Source organism: Anser brachyrhynchus (genome assembly GCF_964034855.1).
Source record: "Anser brachyrhynchus genome assembly, chromosome: 21".
In the NCBI taxonomy this organism is placed as follows: Eukaryota; Metazoa; Chordata; class Aves; order Anseriformes; family Anatidae; genus Anser; species Anser brachyrhynchus.
Genome location: NC_137714.1, coordinates 6003385 through 6027868, shown reverse-complemented (window position 1 = coordinate 6027868; position 24484 = coordinate 6003385). Strand labels below are relative to the sequence as shown.

The following is a 24484-nucleotide window of genomic DNA, read 5'->3' as shown; positions in this document are numbered from 1 at the left end:
CATCCCCATCCCCATCCCAGCCCAGCCCAGCCCAGCCCAAATTATCCCCCAAATGTTAAAAATCTGTCAAATGCTTGGGGTGCACGGCATGGAGACATCTGCCCCTGAGCTGCGGCATCTGCCCCGCGGTGCCCCTGGTCCCTAGGGTGGCTCTGTCCCGGTGCCCCATGTCCCTGGGGTGGCTCTAACTGGGTGACCCCGGTCCTTGGGGTGGCTCTGCCCCCAGTGCCTCCAGTCCCTGGGGTGTCTCTGCCCCCGGTGACTGGTCTGTGGGGTGGCTCTGCCCCAGTGACGCCTGTTCCCGGGGTGTCCCCCCCGTGTCCCCCCGGTGTCCCCCCGGCGCGCCCGGCGCAGCGCGGTGCCAGCAGAGGGCAGAGCGCGCCCAGGCTCGGCACCGCCTCAGCCCCTGCGGAAAAGCCTCGGAGCTCGGGAAAGCTGCGGGAACCGGGCCTGGGGGGTCGGGGAAGCTGCAGGAACCGGGTCCCGGGGGCTGCAAACCCCCCCCACCACCGGGGGATGGAGGAGAGCCTGGAGCCGGCGAGGCTCGACCCAGAGCCCGAAGGTTTCGTGACCGTGGGCCGGCATGCACGGAGCTCAGCGCGGCGATTCCAGGGCCTGGGGCAGCTCTGGTTTTAATCCTAGCCCCCCCCTGCTACTGCTGCCTGCTGTGGTCTGGAGAAGCTGGTTGCGTCCCCTGCTCCCACACGCAGCCTGGAGTGGGAAGGCGACCCCAGAACCGGGGCCGCTCGCGCGCTGCAGGGCTCCGACGGGTCTGTAAAACCCCGGGGGGAACCTGAGCTCCTGAGTCCCGGTCTGCTCGGGCTGGGAGCAGTTGGTGGCTTGCAGCAGGCAATGCCATCTAGTCATCACCGTAATGAACAGTAATAGGAAGGGCAGGGCCACTTCTTGCTAATACACCACTTAATTCTGCTGCCAGACGCTTTCGGGATGGACCCGCGCAGCTCCCAGCAGAATCCTGAGTGCCAGCACTGAGCACTGAGTACCTCTCCAAACCCAGTACCTCTCCAAACCAGACCCCTTCCTCTTTCTGCATGTTCCTCATCCCTCCTCGCACATCCATGGCCCCTTTTCCTGCCCTCCACCCTCTCGCTGGCAGCTGTGGAGAGGATTTGGGAGGACCCAGCCCTCCGGAGCCGCGGGGAGTGAGGCTTTGGAGATCATCCGGATTCTCGTGCACTTCACCTCTCGGCTGCCAGGAGCTGGGAGGGAGGGAGCCGAAAGCAGCAAGCAGGGCAGCCTGGGAGGCAGCTGGGCTGAGAGACGCCTGATATTTTCCATTTTCTCATCTGAGTTACGAGCCGCAATAAATAAGGCTGGGAATCTCAGGCGGCGCGAACGCCGGCCTCCCAGGTACCCCACGGGTCGAGCCGGCAGAGGTGGGAGCAGGCGGCACGCACGATTTATCATTTCCTGGAGGTGTGTGTGTGTGTGTGGGGGGGATTTCTGGTGGTGACTGACAAGTTGGGTCCTTTCTGTTTGCGTCGTTTGTCTCTGCCAGCCCTCGCTTATCAGCGCATTGCTAGGGCTCTCTCTGCCTCCCCCCCAAGCATTAATCACGCTAGCGATGCTGCCCACGCCTCTGCTGGATCCAGGTCGTGAAACTCGCATCCCACCCACTTACCACAAACCAGCTCCGAGTCACGTTTCAGCCTCCGGCACAGCCGTGTGGGGCTCTGCGGGCTGGGGCTCAGCGGGAAAAGCCTGGCTGCTTGTTAACCCCCCCCCCCTGCTCCCCCTGCAGCCCCCCCGGGGCCGGGATGGCGAGGGATGTGATAAGGGATGTGGCGAGGGATGTGATAAGGGATATGATAAGGGACGTTTTGAAGGATGATGTTAAGCAGTCGGTGGGCAGACTCCCTGAGACATCACCGGGAGGAGCTGGAGGGAGATGCTCGGGGGTCTCCGGGGGGGTACCAGGGAGGGGGAGAGCTCGGGAAGCTGGACGGGGTCTCATCTTTTTTCTCTCCTCCATCTCCTGGCTCGGCCATCCTGCTGGGCTGGGGAGCAGGGCCAGACGGAGGGCGAGCCATAGGGTTTGGTCAGGGCAAAGGGACTGGTTTAGCACCTGGAGGTCTACGGCAGCGAGGGAAAGCCCAGGTCACAGACAGACGTGGCATGCCCAGAGCCCCCTGTGCATCTCCCTTTCCCCCCTGTGCTCCCTGCCGTGCCATCGCCCTCGCTCCCCCAGCGCCCGTGCAGGCATGGCCCCGAAGGTTCCTCCTGTCCCGTGCACGGGAAAACCCCCGCCAGCAGGACAGGGGGTAAAACCCACAGGGGAATCTCACCTGGGCCTGGGCCCCCTCTGGGGTGGGAGCTGGAAAATGGGATTAAATGTGGTGTTTCGCCTTCCCATGCTGAGAGGAGAATAGGGACAAGGGATTAGCCCTGGAGCGAACACGTCCCGCCACACCTGCTGCTGCGGGCAGCCCGGGGCGAGGAGCAGGGTCCCCGTTGTGCTGTCCCCCTCCTCCTGCCTCCCCCAGCCGCAGGTTTTGCTGAGCACCATCCTGCACAGCACAGGGCAACGCCACGGGGTTGGTGGCACAGGGCACCGGGTGCCAGGGTGGCCACGCTGGGCGATGGGAAAAGAGGTTTTGGGCCAGGCTATCCCGGCACCAACCTTTCCCAAACTCACGGTGAGGCCTGGAAGGACCGAAACATCTGGGATTTTAACCTAAACTGCCCCGAATGGCACCACAGGCACAGCTGCTGGAAAAGCTGGGTCAGGACCTGGTGGCCCAGGTTTTGCTTCTGATGGCAAAAAAATACCAAAAAAAAAACGCTTCCATCCCAGCCCTGCTCCCAAATTCTTGCTCTGCCGATTCCTCTGGCTGCAGCCCCGCATTCCCGAGCACATGGGAAGGCCTGGAGAATGTCTTTTTATCCAAAGGGGGTATCAGGCTTTGCACTAAAACCCTGCAAGAAGCTGAGAAAGGGCAATAAAAGAAGACGAACGACGTGCAGGTGCTGGCTGGGATCCCCTGGAATGAGCAGCCCTAAGTCCCCGGCTCCTCTCACCATCCCGTGTGCTTTTCCCACTGGTTTCTTTGGCTGGGATTTTTTATTTTTTTTTATTTTTTTTCCCCCCTCTCCACTGAAGTGTGTGGCTCATGTGCACTGAACATGCTGGGAATTTCCACCCTCCAGTCCCGAGTTAATGGATCCAGCTGCAGAGATGCTGCAAAGATGCTGGCCCAGGGTTTGCTCGCTCAGGTCTGTCTCTCGTTTCGTTGCTAAAGCGAGTGAAATGTGACAGCTCTACAAGCGAGACGCGGAGCAAAGCTTGGTGGGGAAGAACCTGCGGAGGTTTGAAAGCTGAGTAGGAAGCAAGCGGAGCTGTAAAGCTAAGTTTGGGCTCTGCAAAAATCCTGCCTCTCCCAGACCTGCCTCAGCTCCAAACCACAGCTGGTTGCGGTCCCTAAATTACAGTCAAAGAGAGATTTTGAAACTCTAGGACATGGGAACATGCGAGCACGTCCCCGATAATAAACTGTAACACAAACAGGGCGGTAATGTAGATGGAGACACGAACCATGGGAAAGCACCCAGAGGCTCCAGCAGCTTTTTCAGAGCTCTCCCACCTGTGTTATCACCACGCCGAGCTCTCCCTTCTCCCTCTCTGGGATATTCCCGGGGTGATCCCTGCCAGTAGCCGAGGAACTGGGGTGCAGCAGCCAGGAGACGGTGCCAGGGCCATGGCTGGCCTTTGGAGAGAAGAGAGGGAGAGGGAAACGCTCCCCTGGTGGTTTTTATTAGAGGTTGGCTAGCTGAAAGGGCCGGCTGGGATGGAGCCGCGCCTGATTGACGCAGGGGTGATGGAGCATGGAGCTGCCCAGGGCAGGAGATCCTGCATTGATCTGGGAGCTCCTTGGAGAAGCTGTGACCACCCAAGGGTGCCTCTGCAGGGTGACGCCACGGCACAGCCCCTTGGGACCCGCCCCTGAATTTGCAGCTCTGCCTCACAGCCCGCGGCTGGCGGCCAAAGCAACCCGTCCACCCTCACCCTTCACAGGGCTGCACGGCCACGGCCCCTCTGCACCTCTGCGGGGAAACTGAGCAGGATGCTCCTGGAAATTTTAAGCCCAATGCTTCTGGAATTTAAGCAGGACGCTCCTGGAAATTAAGCAGGATGCTCCTGGAAATTTTAAGCCCAATGCTTCTGGAATTTAAGCAGGATGCTCCTGGAAATTAAGCAGGATTCTCCTGGATGCTGTGCTCCATGCGGGTGCTCGGCGTGGCTTTGCGGAACAGATGGGGATGCTCAGATGCCAGGGATGCTCAGATGCTGGGGATGCTCTGAGATGCTGAGGATGCTCATCCTGCAGGGCTGCTGAGATGCTGGCGATGCTCAGCCCCCGGGGATGCTCAGCCCCCAGGGCTGCTGCGATGCTGGAGATGCTCAGCCCCCAGGGCTGCTCAGATCCCGGTGACGCTCAGCCCCCAGGGATGCTGAGACCCTGGGGATGCTCAGCCCCGAGGGATGCTCAGATCCTGGGGATGCTCAGCCCCCGGGGCTCCTGCACAGCTCTGCAAAGAGCCCTGAACCCAGTCTCACCACCAGCAGCTCCATCCCTGGTTGCCTGCCAGGCGGGGAGGGCGCGCTGGGCTGACTCAGCAGCTGGATGGAGCCCGATAGCGCCGCGTTATCTCCGCCGGGCCCCGATGCGCTCGATTGCAGCCTTGGGTGCCTTCCAGATCTTGATACCCCGGGGGAGCCGCGGTGACTCACGGGGCGCGTCGGGAGGAGGGCACGCTCCCTGCCGCGCGTTCCGGCCCTGGTTGCCCCCGTTTCAGGAAACGAGGCGATGTCATTTATTTATCGCGGCCGCCGTGCGCCGCCGAGGGGAGCGCGGCTGCCTGACGGAGGCGTTTGGCAATCGCTGCCGACACGCTCCCGTCCTTCAGACCGCAGTGCAGGCGCCGCGGGGATCGCACGGCCGCCTCCCTCTTTCCGCTCGTGCAGCAGAGGCGGGGAGGCTGCGCGTGTCCCCGCGTGACATTTGTCACCCGGGGAAGGCTGAACAGCTCCGCAACGCATTCACAGCCCCCCGGGGCGTCTCGGAGGGTCTCAGCGCCTCTCCTACGCGTCATTTCCAACACCCCGGTGCCGCCGTTTGAAGGGGTCGATGCGTTTGACCCGTGGCTGCCCTTCGCCTGCCTCCCAGGCTGGGTTTGTGTGCTCGGGGCACGCAGAGATCCCTGCTCCGGGGACAGCACGGAGCCCCCCGGCTGGGATCCCCCTCCCGGGCACCGCCACCTACAACGAGCCAAGCAGCCTGGAAGCGGGCCAGGCCGGGTGCAGGGCCAGATTTTCTGGGAAACGGGGTTTTCCTGCACCTGCTCACAAAGGGGCAGTGCCGGCACCAGCCTCCGCTGCCCTTCTGTCCATCTGCCTGGCTCCTGAGATGCGTCCCCCCCCCCCCCTGGGATTCCCCGGGCAGACATCAGCAAGAAAAGCCTTCCAGGAAGGCTGGTGCTCACAGCCCCAGCCCTCCTGCCCCGTTTCCCACAGGGCGAGATCTGAGGATATTTTTATTTAGTTATTTATTTATTTATTTTCACATGTGCTGAGCACGTTCCTGCTCTTCCCCTTATCAAATTTCATCTCATCGATCTGGGGAACGGCTGCCAGCCAAACTCAATTCCTTCCTAATGCATTTCTGGTGGAGAGAAGCGTCCTTGCGGGAGCCCAGGCGTGGAGCCCGGCCCCATGGCCCTGCTCTGCACCCCCAGCCCCACACTCTGCATGCCCCAGGCTGCCGTGTTGGGATCGCCCTTGCCCCGTCCATCCCTCCTGAAGCACCCTCTGCGAGATGCTGCTGTGGAAGCCAAACCCCGTGAGGTTCTCCCATGGGACCCCTTGGGTCTCCAGCAGGAAGGGCGCAGCTCCTCGTCCCGGCTGGGTCAGCTGGGGCTTGCCAGGGCTCACCGACACGGCAGCTGGCAGGCAGGGACACATCCTGCTCGCCACCAAAACCTGCCGAGCCCTCGTGGCTCAGCACCTGAATCACTCCTTCCTTGCTTCGTGCCTGCCGCAGCGCATCCGCGGCACGGGGATGGAGCCTGGCGGAGCATCCCGAGCTCATTGTCCTCGGGGAAAATGAACCTGGAGGTGACCGCTGCCCTCATCCTCAGCCCCAGCGGCCAAATCAGCGCCGCGGGCAGGGCACGGTGTCCCCGGGAGCTCGGTGTCCCCGGGGACCTCGGGATGTGCAGCCTGGGGGCACTGCATCGGCGTGGAGGGCGCAGAGCCCGAAGGGCAGAGCTCAGCTCCCCCCCGTTGAGCACAAGCAGCTCATTTACTGCTCCGCTGAGACGTCTCGGCAGCCTCATCGATAGCCAGAGACAGGGCACGGGGCTAGACGGCTCCGGCGTGGGGCCGGATCCTGCTGCAGGCAGCAGAAATGGTCCTCCCGGAGCCGCCGAGCGGCCGCGCCGACAGAGGAGATGCTGCACCAGCAGGATGGGGCCGTGGTGGGTCCTGGGCCGCCTTCTGGGAAAACACGGCTGGAAAAAGCCCCCACTGCCAGGGGGGGGAAAGAAGCTCTGCGGCCCCGAACCGCCACGGATGCCATCAGGAAAGGAGTCTGTAAAAACCTCAAAGCGTCCGTGCCTGATAAAAACCGGGGAAACGCGAAGCAGATTGGGGAGGGCTCGGTTCTGCATCTGGCGGCCCGGGGCAGGCGTCGGGAGCGGGGAGTGCGGCGCAGATGTGCAGGAGCGGGGACGGCAGCTGGGGACTGCCGGTCTGCAGGGAGCTCGTGGTGAGCAACACGGCTGCGAAGGGGAGGGGAAGGGGACGGGAAAGGGAAGGGGAAGGGGAATGAACTCGTCACAGACCCGTTCCCAATGAAGCGCTGCTGCTCCGCCGCGGGAGCACCTCCCAGGACCCCGTCCTCGAGGCCACGTCCAGTCCCCGGGCTCCTTTCCAGCCCTGCTGACAAAGCCAAGCGGGCTGCAGGCTGCATTTATTCTGCCTGACCAGCACAAGGCGAGGTCTCTCCGTGTGAGCACCCTGAAACCAGATGTCAGGCGGCGGCAGCAGCTGCTTCTGGTGACCTCGGCTGATCCGGCCACCGCGGGCTGGGAGCGCCGTGCTCCCGCACAGCCCCAGTCCTGCCGCCAGCAAGCAGAGGGACGCGATGCAAAACCTCCCCAGACCTCGTGCAGCTGCCCCGGGAGCAGCACGGACCCAGCGAGGGCTGCCCCTGCCCTTCTACCACTCCTGCCCCTCCCATGGTGGCTCAGCACCCCCGGGCATCGCTCAGCTTTCTGCCTGATCCTCCCTAAAATATTCTGGTTTTGTTTCAAGACGTCTCCTGCACGCTTGCAGAGGCTTCCCAAAGCCCGTCAGCAGGGAGGGACAGCCACGCTCCTCAGCAGCAGCAGGCTCTTCGGACGTGCCCAGACCTCACAGGCTTTCTGGATTTATTTTATGGCTGTGTTTTACTTTATAACCGTGCTGCAGGGTCTGCAGGTTGCAGGTGGGCTGCAGAATAAAGCGAGGAGGCTTTGGAGCATCTCCTCCAGCTGGGAGGTGGTTTGCAGCGGGGAGCTGGTGGGAAGCGGTGGCTGTGGGTCACTGTTTCGTGGGGAGGAGCATGGTTAGGACATTCACAGCTTTCAGCATCACCGAGGCATCCGCAGGGACAAGGCACCCACTTTTAATCACTGGGGACCCGGCGCAGGAGCCTGCAGGAGATCTTCGCTGCACGCGGGCCACCAGTCCCGTGGCGTTATCCCAGCCGTTTGCAGGAACAAGCACCGCCGCAGACCAGCGAGGAGCAGGCTCAGAGCCCATTTACCACCAAAAAAAAGCAGTTAGGACAAGGCGACGAGGACAGGGATTGCAACCTGGGGGCAGACTTGCGTTTAAGCACCCAGGGAACCCACAAGGTGACTTCAGCCCAAAGCCTGGTGCCCACGGAAAAGGCCAATTGCGACGTGCGAGCGGCTAATTTGTTCTCAGTGGTGCAGCCACAGAAGGAATTTCGGCTGAATAAAGTCCTTTCTGCTCTGATTAATCGTCCCCCCTGGTTATGAACAATGCAGAACAAAATAGGGATAATATTCATGCTAGGGGAAATGGGGAAGACGGTCACCCGAACGCTGCCATTAACGAGTCTAAATAGCCCAGGCTGGTCCTGAATGCATTAAAGTGGTGGAGGAAGCCCTGGGAGGAAAGAATGTCCCCTATTAGCCAAGCCCCGAGCGTCCCCGCAGCCACAATAGGGGAGAGATGCCTCGCTCGGCGCTGCCTGCTGCTGCCCTGGGTTCAGTGAAATGTCAGCCCGGCATCCCCAGGCTGCAAATTACCGGAGGGCGTGCGGCTCTTTCAGCCCCACTGAACCCTATCCACGGGGAAATAATCCCGAGCCCAGCTGCCTGCGATGGAGGCACGGCCCCGGCTGCGCCCTGCCCCGCTGGCGGGATGGAAACCTTGGTTTTATCCCAGGGATGAAGGTTTGGGGTGGAAAGCCTTTCGGTTTCGCTCCCAAACCCAGCCACGCAGGCGTGCCGAAAGGTGGCTGCAAGGTGGCCAAACGTCTAGGTCCTCCTGCAGGTTTGGAGCCCGCGCAGCTCTCCTGGAGACCCGGGGAGGACAAGGGGAGGGTAGAGGGGGACAGGGAACCTGCTGCATCTGTGGCATGCGGGATGTGCTCCTTTCTCAGCAAAAACCCAGTGGCTCACTGATTTCACCACTGCCAGCACGACACAGAGCATCCCACGCCTCCGGGTTTTATTTGCGCTGCGTTTTCCCCGCACCACCCTACGGAGAGCCCCTGTTGGGAGCGCAGCCTGGCCAGGAGAAGCCCAGGGCAGGAGGCTGCAAAGCCTGCAGCAGCTCCGGCACCTTCGCGCAGCCACACACGAAGCCGCCGGCCCTGCTCCAAAGCTGCCCTCCAGCATCCTTACCCCCGAGCCCATCCCGCAGCCAAACCAACGTGGCACAGCGCCGCAAAATCCCTGTAAGTTATTGCAGAGGCGGTGACCGCGGGGCGCTGGGACGGCCGTGCCCCATCTGTGGGCCCTTCCCCAGGTCCCTGCGGGTCCCGGTGATGGTCGGAGGGCAGCACGGGGCACACCACGGGGAACAAAATGAGCGTGCTGCTGCCCGCGAGCCTTCCCCACCGGGCAGCCTGTTAATAAACGCGCACAATGCGCCGCAGCCCGGGGCGGTTCTCAGGGGAAAAGAGAGGCTCCAGCCCACGGCTGGGCTCATCAGGACACCGAAATATGCTGGCCGGGGCGTTGATACACTTATTTTGCCTTTGTCCCTGGCAAAGGAGCCGTCGTGCCTCCCTGCTGCTGGTTTTAAACTAATTACATTCCCTTTAGAGCAAGGGGTGGGGGGGAATAAAAGGCGCTTGGCTGGCTGGGAAGCCTGGTAGCGTTTTCCAATTGCCACCAAGGCGCTGAGCTTTTAACCACAACCCCCTGCTCACGCAGCCCCTACCTAAAGCCGCCTTCGGGCAGCGACCTCGGTGGCAGGGGACCCACTGCAAGCAGCTGAAATGTGGTGGAAGGCCGTGCTTTGTTCCTAAATGCTGCCTTTCAGCGCACAATCCTTCACTCCCCCGGCTCCGTCTGGGGCTCCTGAGCCAACCCCTCTCCCTGCCCTCCCCCATTGTTCCCAGCTGTTTGTTTGTTTGGAATAGATGCGTTTGGAACAGATTGCTAGTAGGGTTTTGATTTTTATTTTTTTGGTGTTTTTTTTTCCTTTCCAGCAAGCCCTGAGCTTTCCCTTCGGTGCCCTGGGGGACGTCTGATCCCACCTCACCGCGGCGCCCTGGGTCACGGAACAAGGTGGTGATGCACCCGGCGGCGATGCACCCGGCGGCGATGCACCCAGCGGTGATGATGCACCCTGCCGTGGATTTTTTAGGCTGTGCCACCCCCCATAGGAGCAGGGCAGAGGGCTAAGTGGGATGCGACCCCCCCCCAAGGTGCTCTCACTGCCCTGCTTCGCACAGCTTCGGGTGCGTGGGCACCGCTGAGGGCGCATTGCCCACCTCCCCCCTGTAGATCCCTTTGGCGAGCCCCTACGGCCCCAAACCCATCTGGGATGTCCCCCCGGGGGGGGGTTCAGAAGAAGCCAGGCAGCTCTGGAGAGCCGTTTCCAGTCGGAGAGGGAAGGGTTCATGGAGATGACCGAGGGTACCTGCCCCACGGGGGGGGCCCCGCCGCAGCATTCCCACGAGAACCGATTCCCGAAGCCTCCCCCTGCCCTCCCCGCCTCTCTCCCCTGCTTAATTACTTGGCCAATGTTAAATGTTTTGGCTCGCCGTCCAAACCCCTGTCTGGCTCCTGTAGCTACAGCAGAACCCTGGGGGAGCTCTGGGGCTCCCGGCCCCTCCGCTTCCCCCCTTTGCCATAGCAGCGAGCCCCCGCCGGGGACAACCATTGTGTCCCCCCCCCTCCCCGGACGGAGCACCTGGAGACCCTTCTTGTAAAAACTTCATTTGCTGGGGGAAAGCTTTGATTAAAGCAGCCTGGCGGGGGGCTGCCCGGCTCCCGAGTCAATATTGGTTTTGGAGCAGATGCGGGGGGGGGACGAGGGGCCGATGCCCCCGTCCCCATGGGGTGGTTGGGGGGCGGCCGGGGGGGGGGGCCGAGATCAAAGTGGGGCTGCCCCGGAGAGACGGAGCAGCCCCGCGCGCTGGAAACCTCGGGGAACAAAAGCATCAAAGTAAATCAAATGAAACTAATTGAAGTGCTTTCGCATTAAATAACGAGGGAGAGGCTTTCATGAAACGCCAGCTTCTTCCCGTCAAAAAAAAAAGCCGGGGACGGGCTTCCAAGAAAACCAACGCGACGGCTTCCCCCCCCTCCAACGACAACGGAAAGCCCCAAACCCGAATATCCCCCACAAAAGGGTGAGGGCTCGAAGGCTGGGTGGCTGCACGAGCCCTCGAGGAGCTCAGAAAGGAGCCTGCACCCCGAGCACGTGGCGCTTTTCCCCAGCCTGCTTCATCCCCCGGGTCACCCCGTACGGCCGGGGACGTGCATGCAGCCAGGGATGCTCGGGGACACTGCCGCCACCGCCGGGACCCTGCAGGAGCGCCTGTGAGGGTCCCCAGGGGCAGGGGGGGCGGCTCACGTCGCCCCCAGCCACCCAGCTCTGCTCTCCGTGCTTCCGTTAGGTTGGGGCTAAAATGGTTTTTTACCCGAGGGCAGCCCCGTTTCGGCTTTGGGGACGGGTCGTATGGGAGCTGCGTGCCTCGTGCTTGGCATTTTGGGGGCTGGGGTAGGATGGGGAATGATGTGGGGTGCGGAGGGGCGTGAAGGCTGCGGGTCCCGGAGGGTCTCAGCGAGCCAGGACCCGCTCCCCGGGATCCTCCTGGCCCCCGGGGGGGGGGTCTTTGGGGTCGGCTGTGGGGTCTCCACCAGAGGCAACCACCACCCCCGTGCCCCTCTCAGCCCAGCTCGCCCCCGAGCATCCCCCCTTCCCCTTCGGAGCCGCCGCCAGCCCTGCCCTGGGAAACGAAGGGAGGAAGAAGCAGGGACGGGCTCGACCGAGAGCCATCGAAACGTCCTCGTTAGCCGCCGGCTAGAGCGGGCTGTGGCCACGATGAAAGCAAGCCACATGAAGGCAATTAGGCTAAATTATGTCCAGTCACAGCAGACGAGTTAACGGCGGAACGGGAGGCAGGCCGACTCCAGCCAGGCTCGATGTCTGCCTTACCCCGCGGCTGCCACTCATACATCACCGATCAAGGGAAGCCCCCGCAGGTTGTTTTAAACCGGGGCCAGCGGGAGGTTGGGCTAATGAGTAAAATCTGAGCATTCCTCAAATTTCCCATCCGTCCCGGGGCGAGGGGAGGGTGGGCGAAGGGGGGATGGGGAGCCAGCGGCTCTCCGCAGAGAGGGCGATGCTCGGGGAGGGACAAAACTGCTGCTCCTGGCCCCCGTCCCCGAGCACCTGGAGGTGGGGACGGCCTCAAGGAGGGGATCCATCGGCTCCCTCCCCGCGAGCATCCTTCCCCCAGCACGAAATGTGCCCGGGGGGGGGATTAAGGGGTGGTGTGGGAGCCGTGCCCTCGGTGGCAGCGGGTTTATGGCGCAGGGCATCCTCCTCTGGGGAGCCCCAGCGGGCACAAGGGATGCTCGGAGCAATTGGGGGGTTCTCAGCCCCCCCCGAGAGCCGCCCCCAGCCCCGGTTATTGCAGGCAGCTCACCCCGAGCCTGCTCAAGGCCCAGCCTCGGTCCCTGGCCAGGCCAATAAATGAACCTCGCCCACCTCTCCCAGTCCTTTAAAAGGGGGGTGCGGAGGAGGGGGAAGGTAATTAAAAGACATCAAAGGGAGGGCAGGAAGAAAAAAAGGGCGTTTGAAAGAGGGAAGGAGAGGGAAAACGTTCCTGATCGATACAACTACGGTGCTTCAGCCGGCTGCTTTAGAGCACGGGCGTGCGAGCACCGTGCAAGCACCGAGCGCGTCCCAGCTCAGCACAAACCAAGCCTCCGGGGGCGCTCAGCACCCCGGGGCTTTGTGTGCCAGCCCCAGGAGCTTGGGCAGGACCCCAGCACGGGGGATGCTTGGGTTTTGTCTCTCCAGCACCCAGCAAAATGAGACGACTTTTTCGATCTTGCCTTGGATTTGCAGCCAGCAGTCGCCACCAGCTCCCCTCCTTTGGTGTCCCTGCAGGGTTTTGATGGCAAAAGCGAATTTTGGCTTTGGAAGAGCCCTCGAGAGCTGGGCTTGCTGCTGCCGGGGCTGTCGGAGGAGAGGAATGATGTGGGGCAGTGCAGGGGGAGAAGCAAAGCCCCAGGTCCGGGTGCAAATCCCGCAGGGGCTGCATGCCAGGGCGGGCTGGAGGGATGCACTTGTCCTTCAGGCTTTAAATCCATTAAATTAAACAGGGAAAAAAAAATGCAATTAGACGGAAGGAAAGGACGGGAATTAATCACTAATAAACTTTTACCCTTTTTCTTGGCTAATGAAACCAGCATATGGTCCCTATCCCGAGGACAAGCCGCCTCCTGGGCTCGGTTCCTCGCCCGCCGCCCCGCTCCCTCCCTCCGCTGCTCTTCTGCGCGCCCCCCGTCTCCGTCGCTCTCTCCCTGGGCTTTTAATTACATTCATCTATTTCCGCTCACTAGGTCTGTCACTTTGCAGCAGGACTGCTGTAATTATGCTGTGGGAAGCACCGCTCACTTCGCCGCAGCCTGAGCGGATTAAGGATCCTCCGCGCCGTTTCCCACCCCTCTCTGCCAGGTACCTGCCCGGAGATGACAGATGGTCAGGGGCCATTTATTTCCCCTAATGAGCTGGTACAAAAGGAGATGGCTCCCAAAACACATGTATATTTTCGGCGAATTTAAAAAAAAAAAAAAATGCCCCCGGCTCCCAGGGCTGGGAGATGGGAAGGGTCTGAAGCCAAGGCGAGGAAAGCGTGCCAGGAGAAATTTGGGGCTCGGAGGCTCTGCAGGCTCTGGGAAATGCTGTGGGAAAAGCTCAGCAGCTTGGGGAAATGGGGCAGGAGACTTTTAAAATGCTTTGGCTCCTCTCAGCTCAGCCACGGGCCAGCAGAAACATGAGGTTTAGGCCGACGTGGATGAGAGAGGGGCTGGTGGTGGGCACTGGAGGCAGCCAAAGGATTAAGGTAATTCCAGGACTAAGCACGTGCAGGGATTACAGTGTGAAAGGGGAGCGGGGCTGCGTGCGGCCTGAGCCGATGTAAAGTGCCAGAGCTTCGAAGGATGTGCACAGATTAACGCCAGCTGCGGGCTTAGCCACAGAACTGGAGTCACTTTAACCCTCCCGAAAAGTGCCGCCAGCGCCGGAGGTGCAGGTACAGCCACCCAGCATCCCCCGAGGCCCAGGCACCGGGTTCTAGGACTTGATTTCCACGTGCAACTTATTTTCGGGGACGAGAGCTTCCTTGCACCCACGCGTCTTTGGCCACGGTGACAACCGGAGCGCATCGTGCAGCTTCCAGGGGCAGCCTCGGAGCACCCGAGCATCTCCTCCGGGTACCCAAAAAGCAAAAAAAAACCCCAAACCCCGAGCCTCGAGCCGAAGCCTCGAGCCTGCTCGCGGGATTTGCAGCCTCCGCGTGTTTGCTCGAGGCGGCACCTGCGGGACGGGCACAGCTCAGAGCCAGCGAGGCTGTCCCGGAGACGAAACGCTGCTAAACCCAAGGGTCCCGACCCGTGCTGGTAATTAAAAACCCCGCAGCAGTTTGAGAGAAAGCAAGGCAAGTCTCCTGGCCGCCCTCCAGCCCCGGGGAATTATTTTCAGCCCCTCGACCCCACGGCCGTGGCAGCTGGGACACGACGCGGTGCGCGCCGGGGCCACGCAGCCCCGCGGGAGCCCGGCCGGCCGCCGCTCGGGGGGGGGACCCCCGGAGCAAGATAAAAGGTGAGCTGGGGGCACCCAGCGCACAGCCCCGCTGCTAGCTCATTAAAAGCCGGCGTTTGCAGGTCCCCCCCTTTAAACTGTTTATCCATTATTGAAAATACCATATGCTACGTGTCCGGGAAGATCAGCTTTCAGCCGCGAGATAAGCTGCCTCCATTTATTGTTCTTCCCTCTCGCCCTCCTCCCTCCCCCTGGGCTTTTAATTACATCCATCACCTCCCACCCCTCCGGTGGAGCTGGCTGCCTGTCTCACCAGCCCAGCAAGGGAACAAGGCCCCCCCCTTCTTTTTTTTCTTTTTTTTTTTTTATAATTTTTTGTTTTCCTCTCGGATTCAGCAATTGTTTCGCTTCCCGCACACAAGTCCTAGAGCGAGAGACATTTAGCAGCCGCTGTGAAATTTCAGCCAGGATTGGAATTTATTTTAAGACGCCGGCCTTTAAATTTTTCATTAAACCTTTTTCCCCCTGCGATGCAGCAGGCTGCTGCGGGGAACCGGGGCGGGGGGGGGGGGAACGGCGTGTTTGCATGCCTGGCACGTCGGGAAGGGAAGGAGGATTTCTCCTGGGCGAAGACCTCCGGGCACACGCGCCCCGTGCCTGGCTGCAGCAGGGCTGCCTGGTGGGAGCGAGCCCTGGGGGCTCCCTTTGCTCGGGGTGGGTTTCCAAGGACGAGCATCCCCGCAGGGTCCCGGGCATGCTGCCTGCTGTAGGGCTGGCTGGAAGCGTCCTGCTACCAGACCTCAGGTTTTTCTGCTTGCAGCTCTGCCAGACTTGAAGCTCCCAAGCTGCAATTTTCCGTGCCGGGTGCCCGCTCCCGCGGGGAAGGCGATGCCCGGAGCGAACCCGGAGGGCACGGAGCTGCCTTCGGGAGGTCGGCCGCCTTCTCCCCACGTGCCCAGCTTGTGTTTTCCGTCCAGCTCCTGTGGTTTGCCCAGCGGGCGCTCTGCAAACATCCACCGGGCACGGGGGCCGTCCCGGATTTCAGCATCCCCAAAATTGCTGGGACGGGGCTGCCCACGCGGGCTGAGCGCAGCATCTCCCTCCTGCCACGTGAGCCCTAACCGAGGGCTCCCTCTTTGCCACGCAATAATTTTCCAGTACAGTTCCTAACCCCCTGCTAGAAAGGCTCCAGCGCAGATTTGGCCGCTGTTAGACCAGCATTCCCATCGGACTGCAAAGCCAGGCATTTCCCCTGCAAAGCCCATCCTCGGGCAGGGTCCCGTGCGCCCTGGTGCCACGCCGCAGCTCCGCGGACAGCTTCTCCCCCCCAAAAAAACCCAAGGGATTTGCCCACAGCCGAGCGCACGGGGAGGTTTCTGCAAGGCAGCAGGTTTCAGCTCAAGCTGCCGCCGCGTTTCGCGTGCAGCACTGAGGTGTATCATTAATTTATTAATTATTCACGGAGCGCCAGACGGGCGCACGGGAGATCAGACAGGGATTGCTGGCTCCCAGCAAGCGCCCTGACTCTCCTTATGTCAGGACTTGCTCTTCAGTCACAGACACGTTGTCACCGGCCACCTGCATGTGACAGGACAATCTTTGTTAAGATCCCAATTAGCAGATAATAAGGTCGGCACCAAACCGGATTCTCCCGAGCCAGCCTGGCACCCGCTCTCCTTTCATTTCCTTCCCCCCCCCACACACCCCTTGTTAAATAAAATGATCCCTGAAAAAACTGCGGGGTAAGAAGCAGCTCAGGTGAGCGGAGAGGGGGCAGAGGAGGGATGGATGGAGCAGAAGGATGAGGGGTGCCGGTGGGACCCCTGCCCTATGGATACAGCCCCCGTTGAGGGGTTTGCCCCTGTCCTGAGCCCACGGTGCTGGGCACAGCTCCGGGGGTTGGGGAGGATGAAGAAGGTCATTTAAGGGCCCCCATCGGGCTAAGCAGTTCCCCTTTCATCACTTGCACCCGATTGTCATAAAGGGTGATAAAGGAGAGCGAACAGGCCGGGCAGCCGCTCTGCCAGCCCTTTCATCTCGGGGATGCAAATCCGGGAGCCGCCTCCCCGCTCACCCAGCGCGGGCACGCCGGCGGGGACGCGGCACGAGAAGGGCAGAGGAACCCGCACGGACGGATCGCTCGGGGCAGGCGGCGCGGGCAAGCAGGAAAACCTCGGCGTGCTCTGCAGGAGCCGACGGAGGAGCTGGTGGCACGAAGGCACGGGGAGCAGGGGGCACGGCAGCCCCGCGCCACGCACGTAGGGTCTGGGGGCAAGAAGTGGCCATGGATGCTTCCTGCTGAAAATCTTCTCCTACGGGCACTTGGCAAACCTCAGACCAGCTTTCAGGGGTCAGTGTTCTCCTACAAGCACTCAGACTGGCTTTCATGGGTCGGCACTGGAGCACCGTGCTCTTTCCCGCCCCATCACCAGCTCAGAGATGGTTCCGCGTTGTCCATGCAAGCTGGAAAAAAATTGTCCTTGGGAAAGCCTCCCCAGGACCTGGGCTGCCCGTCCATTTTCCTTCCTCCCACCTCAACCAGTTCATTCAGGTGCAGGCACGAGAATCATTCACTGGAGTTCTCCTTCCTTCAGAAATCGAAGTCCTAGCATCATTTTTTTTTCTCATCTCCTTTTCAAGCAGCCTTTCATCCAGCGATAACATCTTCAGCAAGAACAACTGGTGGGAACCAGAGCGAGGGCTCGCGGCTCGCCTGCTCCGAGGGAGTTTGGAGCCTCCCGGTTCAAAGTACGGGGAGAAAAAGCTTCATGCAAAATGTCTGGAGATGGGACGTCCCCTCTGCAGCTCCTAGGGAAGCAATCGCTGCGCCTGATGATCCTGAAGGTCCCTTCCAGCCTGGGTGGTGCTGGGATTTTAGGAAACGTGCCCCGAGGTGTGCCAGGACGGGGGTCCTGTCCCTCCTATCTGATTAAGACTGTTTTTTTTTGCCATCCCATGCAATTTTTGCTATAAAGCTGCTACCGCAAAAAATCACAGTCTTACTGCTGGAAGACAACGGGGCGTTTTTTGGGAGCTGCTTTAGCTGGTGGTGCGGGGCCGCAGGGAGGCTCGCTGGGAGCCAAAATCGTGCCTCCGCGGCTCGATTTTGGGAGTAGGAGTGCTTGGGTCTGGGCACAGGCTGCTTTTCCCCTTCTGTCCCCTCCTGCAGGGCTTCCCACCAAGCTCCCTGCCAACCCAGACCCTGCTGAGCCCGATCCAGGGCTCCCTCCTCCACCTCCTCTTCCTCTCCTTGCAGGATGCTGCGCTCCTGCGCTTGTCGGGACACCTGGGAAGATGGGCAGGTTGACAAAATCCTCACCGAAAAGCAAGCAATGCTACTTCTGCATTAACAGAAATTTGAAATTCCTATGCAGTGCGTAAGAAACAAGCAGAGAAATTATTTTTTTCCCAGCCACGGTGCATCGGAAAGCTTTACATAATAACGAGCCCCACGGAGGGGCAGGGGAGCATCCCACCCAGACCAGAGGAGCACCACGTGAAGGTCCCAAGGGGATTTTTTTTTTTTCCCCCAAAAGAGAAGCAGCCCAAATGCTGCCCAGCACCACAAAAACCCATCACGGGAACGCCGCTTTGATTCCTGCCAGCCCCGAGCTCCTGGTGGGTTTGTTGGAGGGTGAGGGTGGGCTGGGCTCGGAGCAGCCCCCAAAGCGTGTCCCGGCACCCGGAGCCCTATTATTTCCCACCCACCTTATTTCGTCAGCCTTGTAAACAAACTAGATTTTTTTTTATTATTATTTTTTCCCCCCAAATATTGATTTTAGCAATCGAATGAAACGTTCCGGCTCTTCGGGAATTCGACCCGCCCTTCCCGCGGGTGCTGGTCAGGGCTCCCAATGCCTCAGCGCACGGCTTTAAAGGCATTTCTGCGCTCTTTTGGATTAGTGACCCATTCTAACAGGTCTTCATTGACCGGGAGCGTGGGTCTCTCAAAGAGTCCATTGGATACAGCTTACAAAAGAGTTTAGCCGGAGATGAAGAGTTTACAAAAAAGTTTGTAGGAAACCGTGGAGTCCTTTTAAAAGAGAATAAACTGCCACTGCTGTGTCTGGGCCGAGTTAATCTGATTAGGCCAAGCTCATCAACAGCCCCGCTGAAAGGAGCGAGGCGGGGGGAGAGCAGGCCGGGGACAGCCCCGGAGGAAAACCGGGCACCTTTTTACCAGCGAAGTCAAACAAAACCCATTGTCGCCGGGCACGCTTGCCTACAGATGGCAAAATGACAAATCTTTGCAAAGGCAAAGCCAATGTAATCGATGGCTTTTTGTTGGTGGCGGTGTCGTTGTTTCCCCAGGTATGGGAACAGACACTTAATGAGATTAAGGGAAACCAAAATGAGAGGGGCCACGGAATAGCATGGGTAATTGTCCTGGCTGGTGGGATGGCACAGGCCCAGGAAATTCACCTTCTCTGCATAAAATGTGGAGGAATAGGAAGCCCTAACGCATATCATTTATGTTCCTAGGTCCCTTAGGGTAGCTCTGGTGGGAAGCGGCGCAGGCCCCGTGTCCGTGCTCCATCGCCACCCGCTCCGAGCTGCCCCTCGGGGACCAGGCGACGCAGAGGCACCGAGGTTTTGCAGCGACCTCCTTACAAACCCAGCTTCTGACGCGGCTCAGAGCCATAAAACCACCAGCCCTAAGCAATGGTGCACTGATGCATGGAAGTCAACACACTTGCACGATGCTCTTGCACGATGCACTTGCAAGATGTGCTTGCACGATGCATTTGCACAATGCGCTTGCACGATGCTCTTGTACAATGCACTTGGATGATTCTCTTGCACGATGCTCTTGCACGATGCTCTTGTACAATGCACTTGGATGATTCTCTTGCACGATGCTCTTGCGCAATGCTCTTGTACAATGCATTTCCATGAGTCTCTTGCACGACGCACTTGCATGATGCAGCCAAGAAACCCCTGCCTGCCAGGGTTTCCTGCCTTCCCCTCCTCTCCAGACTTCTCCGCGACTTCAGTCTTGAATTTTTGACCTGGGAAAGCATCGGGCTATGTGACCAACCCACAAGCCTTCGGTCCTGCTGCACCTGCCTGGCCACACCACAGGGCTCGGCCCCACGGACCTGGCTTCACCTGGGGCTGTGCAGGGCCAGGCAGCACCTCGCTTTGACATATTTACTGTGGGCAAAGCAAAAACCCTAATTAAATGTCCCGTCGGAGAGCTACGTCACCATCATTACCTTCCCAGGAGATGTTTGAGGCTCTATATTTGGAGCAGCTCGTGTTGTGCTCGGGTTTACCGTCGGCAGCTCCTCAGCCCGTATAATTAAGAACAGTATCAGCGGAAGGCATGTAAGGAGATTTTCTCCCCAAGGCCACCTAATACAGATGTAATTGACTCTATTTTCTGCTTTCTGCACATGGATTGCCGCAGCTCAGCCCCTATTATCCGCCGACAAATGAACAGGACCCGGTGAAAGGGACCTCTTCAGCCCGCGCCGGGCTCAGAGAATGGAGCGCCGGGCTGTGTTAAATCTGGACACAACGCGGCTCCGCTCCCTCCCTTTTCATCTCCGCCGCCTTTTCAAGATGTTTTCCAGCGGAGGGTAAGTCAGCAAATCTCCGTGCTCGGGCGGAGCGTTGGCACTTGCTGGAGAAGGGAACATCTGTCTCCATCAGCTGGGCTGTTGTGTCGCTGCCGCTGCGCTCCCGCAACCGGGGCGAAGGCTCCAGAAAGGATTTTTGTTTTTGTGAGCACGCTTGCAATTTCCTTTTGCTAAAATTTCCAAGGGCGGGGAAGGAGGAAGGGAGGCGAGAAAAGAAATTAAAACCCATTTTTGCCTGGTGGTGAAAGAGGGCCCGGGGAAAAAAAATCTCCATTTCTAAGGCTGCAAAAATCCCCGCCGCTGCCTTCCCCCAAAAGGATGTCCTCAACAGCAGCATGCACGGTGCTCGATGGTTAAAATAATCGTTAATTTTCTTAGAAATATCCTTGCTTGGAGCTGGAAGAGCCCCAGCTTTTCCTCGGCGCGGGAGCTGCGCACGGCGAGCGGCGGGCACAAATCAGAGGTTTCCCCCCGCTCCCTTTTTTGGGGCTGTTTGGGGGGATTTGGCGAGTCCTACGAGGCCCGGTAATTAATTTCGGCTGAGCTGCGGAGGGACAAAAGAGGCCGGGCGAGGTTTGAAAAGGCTGCTTGGGGCAGAAGGCTGCAATTTGTTACACATTAGGGGCTGCCAAAGGACCCCCTCGCGCCCCGCCAGCCCTTAACGTCTTCATTTCTCCTTCGCCCCGCTACCCAAAGCCGTGTACAACAGGGGGACGATCACACGGGGATAAATCGAGGGGAAATCCAGCAGGATTAGAGCCCGATCCCTGGGCAAACAGGAGCCGGAGGGGCCGACCCCAGCCCCAGCTGGCCGCCCCGACAATGCCCCGAGCAAACGGGGCCGGGGCTGCAAGCGGGAGACAAAACCTGCATTCAGCCCCCCGCCATCCGGGGGCCTTTTTATGAGCTTTGGTTTTTTTTTTCCTTTTTCTCCCCCCCCCCACCCCACAGCTGCAAGCTTTTGAGCCGTGCTTCCAGATCCGAGGAGCCGGGCTGCAATAAAGTCGGGTTTAGGGATCAAAGGGGGCCGGAGATCCCGCGCGCATCCGGGCTGCGAGCGAGCGGGGAGGTGCGAGCGGCGTGTCCCCCTCTGCCCCGGCCAAACACGAAGATCGGGGCTAATAACCCGCCCCACGATGCCGGTGTGTAGGGCGGAAAGAGCCTCTGAGCTGCTTTTTAATTTTTTTTTCTAATACAACGTGTACGGATTTTGGAGGGATCAAGGCTAAACCTACAGGCCGTGCCCAGGGAGGGATCCCGCGGACTTTTCGCCCCAGCTTTAGGAAGGAAAATCCCCGTTCTCCGTCCCGAGATGATTTCGAGGCTTTCGCTTTCCCAGTGCGCGCTCGAGGCCGGCTGCCAGTGCTGCAGACTGGGAAAGCAAAACCGCAGCAAGCCAGAGCGGTGCTGAGCACGATACGCACCACCTCTGCCTTATTTCCCATTTCTGCAATCCCCAGCCGTGCTTTCTGCTTCTCCAGCACCTCCTACGGACCTTGCACACGAGTTTTGCACAAGCAAGGTGTGCAAGGCCTGAGCCGGAGCAGAGGCGCTGGGGAGGCGAGAGGCTTTACGAGGAGGGGTCTCCGTGCCCTCCCCTCCGCATTGCTCCAACCCCCGAGCAGCAGGGAGCAGCGAACTGGCTGCAAACAACACCTCCAAGTGCTCTGCGCCCACCCGGGGCTGGCTTCGGGGAGGTGCTGAGCAGCTGGATGCAGCCGCCCGGGCAGGATACGGCCAGGGCTGGCCCCCAGCCGCCTGCTCCCGACCCCACGCAGGCTGAGCTCCCGCTAGAGGGATGTAAAATGCTGCAGAATGGGACCTGCAGGGAAAAAAAAAACCCAGCTCCCTGCCCTCTGCAAGCCACCGGAGCATGCACCACGCTGCACGGCGTGCAAAGGGACGGGACGGGGGCTCGCTTTCCCCCCCCGGACCCTAATTAAGGAGCAGCCCCAGCTGCTCCCAGCGCCGGGTCACGTTATTGCCCCCAATAGTCAGGGGATGATGAACCCAGCTCCCAAACGGCTTCCTCCCCGTTCCGGGAGGCTTTTGCAATCAACCTTTGGCTCCAATTTGTAACCGCGACTTTATCTACAGGCTGACTTCGGTAGGAACAAAAGGTGGTGCAAAGCAAGAAAATACCTCCAAAATACCAGACTTTGGAAATCTGAGGAGAAAGGCAAGGCGTGGTGGCAGGGCAGACAAAAATGCTCCTAAGGTGTCGCACGAAGGATTCACCACTCCCGGCCTGGGGGTTGCAGCACTGGGTGTGGATTCTGCTGGAAAACCACTCGTTTCGTGTTGTTTTTTTCACTGCAATCATGCCATTAATGCACCCTGAATTAACCGCCCAAGGAGGGGCACTATTCTTATTACCGGTTATTTCCTCACGCTATTCCTACACGAGCAAGGGAGGTTGCACAGAGGGCTGTGCTCTATTTTGTTGCTCTCGTAAGGAAGCAGATCCCCGAGCTTTTCCAATGCGACTTGCAAGGCTGCTTCTGCAAGCCAACACGCGCCTCGGTGCGCTGGTTTTGCAAAGGAGCAGGCTGCAATTTGTGGACACTAAGATAAATAGTGCTGGGGTCACAACCCCCCCCCCAAAAACCCATCCCTCCACAAACCCAACCCCAAAACTCAGCCAGGAGCTGTGGTTGCACGCACCTTGGATGGAGAAGCCCGAAATAAATGGGTCCCCCTGCAGCTTTGCTGTCTGCGGGAGGATGGGCAGCGAGAAGCGAAATGTTTCCAGGAGTTTTTGCGTGGTTTCACGTGAGAGCAGGCGATGCTGCTGCCCCTGCGTGGAACAGGTGGGAAAGGGGATGGAGCTGGTGCAAAAAAGGATGGGGCTGGTAGGAAAGGGATGGAAGTGGTAGGAAAAGGGATGGAAGTGGCATAAAAAAGGGATGGAAACGGTATAAAAAGGGACGGAACTGGCATAAAAGGGGATGGTATTAAAAGGGACGGAAATGGTGTAAAAAGGGATGGAATTGGTATAAAATGGGATGGAAGTGGCATAAAAAGGATGGGACTGGTATAAAAAGGGAGGTGGAACTGGCGTAAAAAATGGATGGAAATGGTATAAAAAGGGATGGAACTGGCATAAAAAAGGGATAGAACTGGTATAAAAAGGACGGAAGTGGTAGGAGAAAGGATGGAAGTGGTATAAACAGGGGGTGGAAGTGCTATAAAAGGGGGATGGAAATGGTGTAAAAAGGGATGGAAGAGGCATAAAAAAGGGATGGAAATGGTATAAAAAGGGACAGAAACAGTGTAAAGAAGGGACGGAACTGGCATAAAAAAGGATGGAATTGGTATAAAAAAGGATGGAAGTGGCAGGAAAAAGGATGGAACTGGCAAAAAAAGGGATGGAAATGGCATAAAAACGGGATGGAAAGGGCATAGAAAAGGGATGGAACTGACATAAAAATGGATGAAAATGGTATAAAAAGGGGTGGAAACTGCATAAGAAAAGCATGAAACTGGTATAAAAAAATACGGAACTGGCATAAAAAATTATGCAAGTGGCAGTAAAAGCACCTGCGGGTCCCCAATGCCCAGTGCTCGTTACCCCTTGCATGGTGCATGGTGCTCTTTACCCATTTTACGGAGCTCGTTGCCCATTGCACATTGCATGGTGCTCTTTACCTATTGCACAGTGCCCATTACCCATTGCACAGTGCTCGTTACCCCTTCCATGGTGCTCTTTACCTATTGCACAGTGCACGGTGCTCATTACCCTTGCACAGTGCCCATTACCCATTGCACGTTGCTCGTTACCCTTGCACGGTGCTCATTACCCATTGCACGGTGCCCGTTACCCATTGCACGTTGCTCGTTACCCTTGCACAGTGCCCATTACCCATTGCACGGTGCCCGTTACCCTTGCACGTTGCTCGTTACCCCTGCACGTTGCTCGTTACCCTTGCACAGTGCCCATTACCCATTGCACGGTGCTCGTTACCCTTGCACGGTGCCCGTTACCCCTTGCACGGTGCTCGTTACCCTTGCACGGTGCCCGTTACCCATTGCACGGTGCCCGTTACCCTTGCACGGTGCCCGTTACCCTTGCACATTGCTCGTTACCCATTGCACGGTGCTTGTTACCCTTGCACAGTGCCAATTACCCATTGCACGGTGCCTGTTACCCTTGCACATAGCTCGTTACCCATTGCACGGTGCTCGTTACCCTTGCACAGTGCCCATTACCCATTGCACGGTGCCCGTTACCCTTGCACATAGCTCGTTACCCATTGCACGGTGCCCGTTACCCTTGCACGCTGCTCGCTGCCCCTCCCGCGGCGCCCCTTGCACGCCGCACGCCTCCCGCCGCTCTCCGCACGGCGCCCGGCGCGCGCCCCAGTGGGCGCGGCCTCCCCCCGCGGGCCGCCGGGCGCGCGGCGGCACGTGCTCCAGGCGCCGGGCGGCCGAGGGCGGGGCCGAGCGCCGCCCGCTTGATTGACGGCCGGGCTCCCCGCCAGCCAATCGGCGCCGGCGCCGCCGCCCGCCCTCCGCCGATTGGCCGCCCGCCGCCCGCCGCCGCCGTCCCCGCGTGGCCCCGCGCGCGCCGGGCGGCCTC

The 24484-nt window shown here is 59.7% G+C and overlaps 2 long non-coding RNA genes across 2 annotated transcripts; one reads left to right on the top strand and one right to left on the bottom strand.

The window, feature by feature from the left end:
- The first annotated feature begins 66 nt into the window (after window positions 1-66).
- LOC308181316 lies at window positions 67-22857 on the top strand. The gene is made up of 2 exons (XR_013941413.1): window positions 67-1437; window positions 9750-22857. It is a non-coding gene; the product is annotated as an uncharacterized lncRNA (long non-coding RNA).
- On the bottom strand, window positions 14782-24270 carry LOC308181315. The gene is made up of 2 exons (XR_013941412.1): window positions 23686-24270; window positions 14782-23645 (listed from the first exon to the last, which is right to left on the bottom strand). It is a non-coding gene; the product is annotated as an uncharacterized lncRNA (long non-coding RNA).
- Between the last annotated feature and the right edge of the window lie 214 nt (window positions 24271-24484).